The following is a 10,897-nucleotide window of genomic DNA, read 5'->3' as shown; positions in this document are numbered from 1 at the left end:
AACTTGATATTGCATGGGTATTTAATCGGCCTAATTAATATCTCCAAATCATCTTAATGATTACTGAAAAGACATTTATTACACCACCACCTAAAGTTCATGCCACACCAGCTGCCATAAATTACTAGCATTGGTAATGACCAACATGTTTTTTGTGTTTCTCCAATGGTGACAAGTCCAAAGCTCTTTAACTGAAATTATATTTTAAGTAGTAGTAGTAGTAGTAATTCTATTTTATTTAAATGTCAAAATATAATTTGGCCTAACAATGTTATTCAGCGTTGTATATAGATGTGCATGCATTTGACGCTGTTGACTGCATGAAGAAAAAGACTCCTGTTTCTAACAATGGCTTTATGTGCAAAATAGAGCATGACGTAATGGTAACAATGGAGCATTTGAAGAGTAATACAGAACATATCCATCTGTTATTAACTATAAAAAACGACAACAACAACCAGTGATCACTCTTTTGTATATAACACAGCATGCGAGCAGATCTTGGTGTTCTCTGATGCTGCTTTCACTACACTTCCCAGGTCATCATACATCTCCCAGACAGATGCAGCCCTCTTGCAATATGCCACATAATGTCCAAGAGCATCCTGGGTCACGCCTCCCTGGAAAGCAATGACTGCCCTCAAAATAAGCGTATTCCCTTGGAGCACCTCTGTGAGGCATTTGTCTGTGATGGAGTTCTGAAAGAATGGCTGCCAAGGTCAGTGTCAATCCACACAAGTTCTGCTAGACTGTAGCTGTGGGTTACCTTCCCTGAACACAGAACCTTTCCTGTCTTGCAGTCTTGCTTTTTTAATTCAGGAGGACACTGAGATGGGCTTTGGATTGGCCTGAGGCACGGAGAGTCAGGAAGGTTGAGTCCTTGTTCCACAGCCACCTCAACATGAGACATGCCACACGTCTGCAGAACAGCAATGTGGGTAGACACAAGTGGAACTTCCCTAGTGACTTGCTTGCTTAGATCACAGTACTGTGAGGAACATTGTTTTGTGAAACAAACACTTCAGAGTCCTCATGGTTCTCTCAATTACAGCAGAGATGTGGCATTGTGCATCGATTTGGAGGGCACCAGATTTCAGGTGGACAGCTTTGAACATTCCCCTCAGCAGTTCTGCCCTCTGTGAGTATACCTGCTGGGTTACACCCTTTGTGACAATGGTTTTAACCAGCTCAAGGAACTTTTTGTCATATTCCTGGCGAATTACAATGTTTTCAAAAGAATAGCTGTCACAAAAAGAGCAACATGAACTCTGAAGAACTGCATCAAATGCACAAGTGTTAAGCACTGACACTCTTGATTTGCCCAGTTTAACAGGCTGTTGTTTGTTTCCGTTTTTCAACAGCTGCACTTTGACTTTTTTCCGGTCCACAGATGGGTCTGTGTGCAGCCATTCAGGACAAGGAGCAAGATAGGAACTCATCTTCCTTTTTTTGGGTGGAACTGCTAGGCCTCTCCAGTTTTCAACAGCATCCTCATCTGTTTGAACAATGTTTGCAGCAGCAGCAGCAGCAGCAGCAGACTCCTCACAAGCATGAACATCCTTTTTTCTTTCATCTTTTACACTGTTGGCAGTAGTGGAGACAGGGTCAGGTCCTGTGACAGTAATTAAATCAACTGCATTCTCCTCTGTTTTTTGTTTTGCAGAACAAATCCGCATGTTTCCTTCAACGAAGGAAAGATGACGAGCCACGAATCGATCCACCCGAATAGGCAGGTTTTCATGCTTGAAAAGTCCATGTTTAATGTTTTTTTTTTTTTTTGTATATTCTGTTTATTACATTTTTAGTTTTCACAGAAACAAAAACACAAACATTACACAGTGAACAAACATTAATGCTGCAACAACAACAATAGAGCTGCGAGACTGGTCCATACAAAAAAGTATGTTGCACTCACTGCACAGTGAGATAATGCGCATTTGCCCATACTATATGGTGAGTTCATGTTCAAATCCGAATCAAACCCGTGTCCTCTGTTCAGTGATAAAAAAAAGAATAAGTAAAAGAAAATAGAGTTAACAATTTAAATCCAGATTATAATTGAGTCCCAAAAGTTCCAGTGGCTTCCTCCATTCCTGTAGAAAAAGATGAGTCCTTCCTTTGATGCAATGTCCAAGTTTTTCCAGAGTCACAACCTCTGAGATCAGAGATTTCCACACAGAGATAGAAGGGGGGTCCTCTCCAACCCACTTTACCATTATAGCTTTTCTTGCTAGCATTAAAAGCGACTGGATTACATTTTCATTGCCTTTAAGAGACGCAGGGATCTTCCCAAGCAGACACATAAGTGGGTTTACTGACACCTGCTGACCTGTTGCTTTGCTAACACTTAAACATACTGCCTTCCAGAATGTTTGGATTTTTTTGCATTCCCACAAACAGTGCAACCTGGTCCCTATGCAAGATTTACATTTGGGGCAATTTGGTGAGGTTCCCGTTCTGTACTTACTATAGATATGTGGAGAGATGTAGATATGGTGCAAGATATTATACTGCAGTTCTTTATATCTGTTGCAAATCGAAATTCTGGATGGCAGCAATAAGATCTCATCCCACAGATCATCATCTATTACACATTCAAGCAAAGTACACCACGACGTCCTTAAGCATGACAATTTACTCAGGTTCAAGCTAATATCTCAGAATAGAATTTGGATATGAAGTGTTTTTGTTGCTTACAATTAATAAAAAATCTATCCAGTGAGTGTGAGTCGTTTGGGATTTCCAATGAGTTGTTCTTCGTATACACAAAGTGCCTGACCTGTAAATATTTGTAAAAGTCTTTATTTGATATATGATATTGATCTTTCAATGACTCAAACGTTTTAAATTTCCCATTCTCGAAGAGGTCATGGACTCTAACAATACCCGCTTTTTGCCAAAGTGTAAAGTTTGATCCTGTTCCCTGTGGTGAGAGCTCAGTATTATCTGTCAGTGTTGTTAAGAGGGAGAGAGGATGAGTATTATTGAATGTTTTCATACATTTCTTCCAAGCCCACAATACATTAGTTATCAAAGGGTTATTCTTAGCTGTGTGTGGAATTTCTTTCAGGCTTTTGCCCAACAGGTTCACAGGAGAGAGAGGTTTGCATATAAATGATTCTATGTCTAACCAAGGCGGGTCTATGCTTTCGTTCACCCATGAGGAGATAATCTTGGCTTGTATAGATAGCACGTAGTATTCTATGTTAGGAAGGCTCCATCCACCTTTCTCTTTTGGAAGTTGTAATCTTGCTAGTTTAACCTTTGGTTTCCTGCCATTCCAAATAAAGTCTGATAGTGCTTTGTTTATATTTGTAATGTCATTTGTATTTAAATTTACAAACAACATTGATGTGGTATATAATATTTTTGGAAGGACTGTCATCTTGATGAGGTTGATTCTGCCCAGGAACAATATAGGGAGACTCTTCCATCTTGTTAACATTTCTTGGACACTTTTAACCAGAGGAATAATATTTTCTGAATATATCTGATTGAGCTGGGGAGTGATTCTGATTCCTAAGTAATTAAACCCAGATGGAGCCCAACGAAAGGGCTGAATATAGGGTGGTTCTGTTTTTATGTCATTATCTAGGATCATTATTTCCGACTTGTCAAAATGGACTTTATATCCAGATATTAGGCTAAATTCTTTCAAACAAGTAGTTAACACTATTAATGATTGAGAGGGTTTTGTTAATGTCAAAAGAATATCATCAGCGTACAGTAAAATTTTGTGTTGTTTGGTGCCAATTGGTACTCCTTGGATATCAGGGTTTTGTCTAATAGCCAACGCTAATGGCTCTATAGCCAGGGCAAACAAAGTAGGGGACAGTGGGCTTCCTTGAGCTGTACCTCTTTTCACCTTAAAGGGAGCAGACAACAGACCATTGGTCAGAACCGAGGCTGTCGGAGCTTTATACAGCAGTCTAATCCATCTTAGGAAGCCACATTTAAAACCAAATCTCTTCATCACTTCAAACATGTATTCCCATTCAATTCTATCAAACGCCTTTTCGGCGTCCATAGAAACGACAGCTCCCGGTGTTTTGTTAGTATCAAGATGATGAATAATATGAAGTAGGCGTCTAGTGTTATGATAGGAGTTTCGATCCCTGATAAATCCTGTCTGATCTGCATCCACAATTGTATTTACGACATTCTCCAGCCTAAGAGCCAGTATCTTAGAAAGTATTTTGTTATCCACATTAAGGAGGCTAATTGGTCTATAAGAGGAGCATAGCTCTGGATTTTTATTCTTCTTTGCTATTAGTGTCATGTTAGCTCTATACATGGATTCAGGGAGTGTAGACTCGACAAATGATTTATTAAAGACCCTTAATAGAAGTTTGTTAATTTTCCCCTTCATCACTTTAAAAAACTCAACCGGGAAGCCGTCTTCTCCAGGGCATTTCCCTGACTGAAGTGTGGATATAGCTTTATCTATCTCTGATATTAATATAGGGGACTCCAGAAGGACAGACTGATCCTCTAATATTTGTGGGAAACATAAGTGATCTAAAAGGCTTCCTGCCCCAAGTCTCTCCTTATCAGTCTCAGTACTGTACAGTTTAGTGTAAAATCTTTTGAAGCTCCCGTTAATTTTACGATTATTGGTTTGTCTTTGTTGATTGTCATCCTGTATAGCTGATATACAGGATTTAACAGGGGCGTTCCTTGCTAGGCACGCTAACAAGTGGTTTGGTTTGTTGGCCGATTCGAAAAAAATGTTGTTTAGTGAATAGTATATCCCTTTCTGTATATGTCCATTTCCTGAGCACTGCCGAGGTGCCCCTGAGCAAGGCACCGAACCCCAAAAACTGCTCTGGAGCGCTCGCTGTGGGCAGCCCCCTCACTCTGAGACCTCACCATTAATGCATGTCACTAGAACCCTGTTTGTGCATGAGTGTGTATCTCGGCCTATGTGTGTGTTAGACAGAGTGTAAACTGAATTTCCCCTCGTGGGATTAATAAAGTATAAATTATTATTATTATTTCTGCCTTCCTTGTTACCAGGTTATTTAGTGCTGTCCTAGTGGATTTTAATTCAATAAGAGTTGCATCAGATTTTGTTGTGTAATAGGTTTCCTCTAATTGCTTTATTTTATTTTCTATTTCCAGTTGTTTGGCAGCTCGCTCTCTTTTCCTTTGACTTGTATAGGATATAATCATACCCCTCATATAAGCTTTATATGTATCCCACACAATTCTTGGATCAGCTCAATTTTTATCATTAATTTCTAAAAATAAGTCTGTTTGGTCTGTCAAATATTTAATGAATTTTTCGTCCAAAAGAAGGGTTGCATTCATTCTCCAAGAGAATGAGCGCTCACTGGGTCTAGGAGGTTGTATTGCCATGATCACAGGAGCATGGTCTGAGAGAGCAATATGGCCTATATCTACATGTTCAACTAAGTACAGAAGACACCTAGAAACAACATGTAGTCAATACGTGAAGCAGACAGGTGGGGCTGAGAGTGAAATGTATATTGTTTTGAAAGTGGGTTATAATGCCTCCATATGTCTACAAGGTCAAATTCCTTATTGATATTTAAGACAGCCTTAGCATTTTTAGATGTATTTGCTTGGGGGGGAGTCTATCCATCATTGGGGATAACGCGCAATTAAAATCACCCCCAATTATGATGTTGGGGCAGTCCATATCAGCTAGATGGCTAAGTAATGATGCATAAAATGCTTCGTCCTGGATATTGGGGGCATAAACATTTCCTAATAAAATATTTTCACCGTGTAATACCCCTTTAACCAGAACAAACCTGCCTTCAGTGTCTTTAAGAGAGGCTGTGACAGTAAATGGAAGATTTTTGTGCAATAAGATCACCACACCTCTCTTGTTTGTTGAGTGTGATGAGAAGAAAATTTGACCAACCCATTCCCTACGATATTTTTTGTGTTCTTCATCATTCAAATGTGTCTCTTGAAGAAAGGCTATTTGAATTTTGTCTCTTTTAAGAGAATTAAGGACAGCCTTCCTCTTTACTACATTATTAGAGCCCCGGATATTCCATGTGTTTATCTTAATATTCATTAACACCCAATTTTGTTATGAGTTGTATGTCACCATTACGTTCAACTGTTTTATGTGAAGGAGCCCAGTCTGCAGCTCTGAATGTAGAATAAAGTTTAACAAACATAGAAATGTGTTCTGAGCAAAAACCGAACAAGCCCAGAAACACTACAAACATTAACACATGAAGAGAGTGCATAATGAATATACACTCCCTCCAGAATAAAACTTAGAGGAAAAGTAAAATATAAATGTACCTAGTTGTACTATTAATTTAAAAAAAAGCACAGCTATGGGGGTCAGAAGCAACAGGAAAGAACAGCTCCCCCCTGCCGGATTGCAATATGAAATTACCAGCATATCACATTGTAAGAGAGAAAAAGAAAACCTTGAAATATAAAGCACTCATCTTAAGGCATGAAGCACATTGTTTATGTTGCATTTAGGTCATACCTGGAGCTGTCCAAAAGTGGTTAACCAGACAGTCAGATATTATTGGATGCAGTCATTTTGCTGATGTAATCATTTATTTCCTTTGTGGTGGAGAATGAGGAACTGGTACCATTGGGATGGAAAACTTTGATGACAGCGGGGTACAGAAATGAATATCTTATCCCGGCTTCTCTCAGCTGTTTACGAGCATTGGCGGACTCCTTCCTCCTTCTCACAACCTCCATAGAAAAATCCTGGTTGAATGATACGTTGCTGTCCTTGATGTTTAGTGTGCCTCGGTTTCTGGCTGCTTGCAGGATTTTCTGTTTGTCGGTGTAATCATGCAGCCTCACCAGGACGGCTCTTGGCCCCTCTTTACCAGAAAGTCTTGTCGGTGGGCCCGTGCGGTGGGCTCGTTCAAGTTTAATACGGTCGGTTTGCATGTCCAACACATCTGGTATCCACTTTTCAAAAAACTCGACCGGTGTGCGGCCCTCCGTACCTTCGTTAAGTCCAACAATTCTCAGGTTCTGACGTCGACTTTGGTTTTTGAAGTTTTCCAGCCGATCTAGTGCCTTCTGCAGCTCGCCTTCCAGAGCTTTTACCCGGGGTGCTGTTGCCGCCGACTTGTCCTCGAGGTCTGAGATGCGCTGTTCGGCCGTTATTAAGCTGTCGAGTTTATGTTTAATGTTTTTGAATGCTGCTTCAACAGCAGCTGAGCTTGCAGTGATGCTGGTGCTTCGGAAAAGAGGGACCATTATTCCTGTCCAGAGTGGTAAGTAACTTCCGAGTCTTATGTGGGGAATAATCTCAGGGAGGAAGTGGATGTTATCTCTGTCTCCATCAGCCTTGGCAAGTGACCTGCTCTCCTCACATATTTCAGTTACCCACTGTCGGGCGGTTGTCTGGATATGACCAAATGCATCCACTGGTTCCTGTCCCTCAACTGTTTCATCTGGAATGATGAAAACCTCCTCTGCAATTTGAGCTTTCAGGTATTTCTTGCACCTTTCTGATGGGAGAGGAGCCCCTGAACTGTCATTGCCCTCTGCTTCGCTGAGTGCCACAGTAGTGATGGCATGTATGAGGTTTTTTACATGTTCAACAGATTGTGACTTGACAAGCTGTGCTATTGATGTCACAAAGAAATCTTTAACACGATGTGTTTTCTTTTTCAGGCAGTCCCACTGGCAGATCATCTTAATGCAGTGTGCCACATCTACCCTGACAAAACAAGGGGGCAGTTTTGCAGATGGGTTCCCAAGCAATGCATTAAAGCACTCATTGATGTAGGCCTTGAGGTCAGGGTGAGGGGTAAAAACCTTGACCAGAGCTCCAAGAATGGCCAGAGAAAAATCACTCACAACTTCTTTTGGAACAGGTGCACCTGTGCGAATCCATTCTGTCAGCCACTGTGTGATAGCATTCACATCATGTTTCTCTGACAACATTTGCACCACTGGGACACTAGAGCTGTTATGCCCTGTGAGAACACCCTGATATAAAAAGATATGACCGGAGGAGCCATTTGGTCTCACCAGTTTTTTGACTACTGAGCCAGTTGCATCAAAGCACACTGTTGCATGAGATTTCTTTCATAAGGTCTTGTACACATGCATTTGTGTTTGACTCCAGTAGTGACAGAAAAACTTGTCCAGTCCAATGTCTTTAATGCTGCTACCGTGGGGTGCACTGTACTTCAGTAGCTGCAATGACAAAATGGGATCTTTGTCACCTAATTCCACATCATTTTTTTCTTGTTTTGCTTTGCGCAGGGTGGCCAAATTTGGTAGATGACTTGGCTCAGGATCTCCAAACTCCATCAACTTCTCTGCCTGCGATGCACGCCACACATGGGGTTCCATTCTGCCCTCACACAGTTCTTTGGCTATCTGTACACGCAACTGTCCAGACATGAAGTGCTTTGAACCGCCAGTGTGCAGGGAGTCATCATTGTTTGTGATGCAACAGTACTTGTGACTGATGGATAAACCTTGGCTCTTTTGAAAACAAATATGCAAGTACTTTTCACTGTCTTCCAGATCTGCTCATTTATAACATGAGTCCAGGTGCCAGGTTTCAAAATTGTATATTCTCTTTTTTCGTTTCGAGAATACTTGTCCTTGTAGTCTGCCTTTTCAGGAATAAATTCCTTCCACTTGTCAAAAGGAACTTGAAGCTGAAAATCCTGATAATTTTTAGGTTCGGGGACAAGGGAACTTGATTCAGTGTCAGTGTCATCATTAGTTTCAGGATCAGTTTCAGGATGACTGAATCCTAAAGCTGTCCAGATGTTGTGTGTGTTTGCCTTGACAAAGGTGTACAGGGCCTTTGCAGAGGTCTTGTTTCCCAGCTGCTCACTCACATCTGTCCATACTCTGGCATTTGGAGTGGCAATGTTTCCATTTCGGAGTATGGCCTCCTTTGATGCACAGAGAACAGCAAAAATAGAGTCTCTGTCCACGGCTGGTTTTTTGGGCATCTAGTTTAAAAACAAATTAATGTAATTAGCAATGATTGCTTAAGTAAGTCTTTGCTATTTGTTTTACATTGTGTGCTATGCCTAATATAAGTCAAATGCATAGGAAATTGATCTAGCTAATGGGTTATTTTAGTGAAAATGTATTTAGTTTCCTAATTCTTTTGTTTATGATGCAGATTTTCCTCTTCAATTTTGTCTTTATTGTACTGTAAATTTTGTCTGCCACATCTAACACAATAATATATAATTTTAGCAAGCATAAAGATTCCTAGTCATTGAGGACAGTATTTCTGCATTACCAATATTCTGTGAGCAATGTCTTTCACTCTACATTGTATGGCATTGTTTAAACATTTCACTTACATTGGGCAGAAATCTTGTTTTGCAGACGAATTGTAATTCTGTGCTCTGAAAGTGCATGGGAAGGTAGATTTTTGCGCCCTTTTTTCAATCAAAGGTGTGCTTAACTTGTTTGAGCGCCCCATAATGGCAAATAAATGTAGAGCATGATGCTCCTTTCAAAAAAAAAAAAAAAAAAAGTACGTCTAGATGGAACAACATCTTTTTATTGGAATTTCAGACATGTTTTGGACAGGAAGGCAATACAAGGAAGATGCATCAAGAAGTTATGATCAGGTAAAGCCATCACGGGTGCGATTCGATTAATGTATTAAAAAAACAATGTACGATCCAGTCCTGAATGGATTAAAAAAAGAAAACAAAAATGAAGCATGACAGTGAGTTACCAGCGTCGCTTGATAATGAAACTCTGAATATCAATAAAAGCACTTTTGAGCGAATATGTTTACAGCACTTAAACCAATTGAAAATATACGAGACCATTTCTGGGGAATCCCCGGAGGAAGGGGTGACGTCATCGCCCGACAATAAGACTTAAAATATCTATAAAACCAAAACAGCACAAAGGAAAATATTTACAGCACAAACGAAGCACAAACAAACGCGACCATTCTGGGTCGATTCGGAGCAGATGGGGGGCTGAGTGACGTCATCGCGTGAAATTAAAATGCGCTATTTCTATAAATTCATAATAGCACAAACGAAACTTTTTACAGCACAAACCAGCACAAACGAAGCACAAACATACAAGACAATTCCGGGGCTAGGTGACCTCAGGATGACCTATATAATAATCTTTAATAACTCAAAAACAGAAACAGCACAAACAAAACTTTTTACAGCACAAACCAGCACAAACGAAGCACAAACAAATGCGACTATGATCTCGAAGTTTTGCGTGGGGTGGGGGGCCAACTTCACGCAGGTCTTTATTCTCTAAATAAGAGCCCTTTAGTGGTGAGGAACATACAGACAATTAATGTGCTTATTCTACAGCCCTTATCGGACAAGGTGAAGTGTTAATTTACAAAAAAAAAAAACATAGATTTAACCTGCAATATGCTATTTAATCCGAAGCTCAAACCCCGGTGTGCAATGTCGTCTCTGGGAATTGAAGTTTCCTCACTTGTGACATCGGTGAGGAATAGTGAGCTGTCCACCTCAGTCAGAACAGGTAAGTCCAAGGGAGGCTAGGTGCGGTACGGGCGTCATGTCTCCTTTGGCGTCCGTCGTTCCACTCACTCCTCTTGACTTTGACTTTGACTTTTTATTTTATTGTCCCCGAGGGGAAATTCTTTTTCACAGTGTACAGTTTTATGGGCATCGCACCGACAGAAGGTGAACACAGGCACAGGGAGATACATGTGGGACAACAGGACATACGGGCGTCATGTCTCCTTTGGCGTCCGTCGTTCCATTCACTCCTCTTCAAGTCTATGCAGTCCTCCATGACAGAGCCTTCGCCTGGCGGAGCGTTGGGTGGCGGTGTCCTCCAGCTGGGTTGGATTTAACACACACACACACACACACACACGGGTTTATTTTACATCGCGAGGACCAATGACATGCTGGTGTCTTATGGGATCCACCCTTTC

At 40.8% G+C, this 10,897-nt stretch overlaps 2 long non-coding RNA genes across 5 annotated transcripts; both read left to right on the top strand.

Annotated features, from left to right (window-relative positions):
* The first annotated feature begins 669 nt into the window (after nt 1-669).
* Nucleotides 670-1,763, top strand: LOC306832044. 3 transcript variants are annotated; one of them, XR_013780169.1, is made up of 4 exons: nt 670-718; nt 820-934; nt 1,055-1,138; nt 1,362-1,763. It is a non-coding gene; the product is annotated as an uncharacterized lncRNA (long non-coding RNA). The 3 variants fall into 3 exon arrangements; XR_013780170.1 differs by having other exon boundaries at nt 1,052-1,138; XR_013780171.1 differs by having other exon boundaries at nt 671-718; nt 801-934; nt 1,052-1,138.
* A 5,383-nt stretch (nt 1,764-7,146) lies between these two features.
* On the top strand, nt 7,147-9,732 carry LOC306831791. Of its 2 annotated transcripts, none has more exons than XR_013780124.1 (4): nt 7,147-7,235; nt 7,344-7,455; nt 7,639-8,430; nt 9,523-9,732. It is a non-coding gene; the product is annotated as an uncharacterized lncRNA (long non-coding RNA). The 2 variants fall into 2 exon arrangements; XR_013780125.1 differs by having other exon boundaries at nt 9,492-9,732.
* Nucleotides 9,733-10,897: the final 1,165 nt, after the last annotated feature.

This window comes from Symphodus melops (genome assembly GCF_947650265.1).
Source record: "Symphodus melops genome assembly, chromosome: 11".
In the NCBI taxonomy this organism is placed as follows: domain Eukaryota; kingdom Metazoa; phylum Chordata; class Actinopteri; order Labriformes; family Labridae; genus Symphodus; species Symphodus melops.
The sequence above is the reverse complement of the archived record's forward strand: the minus strand, read 5'-3'. Positions and strand labels throughout refer to the sequence as shown.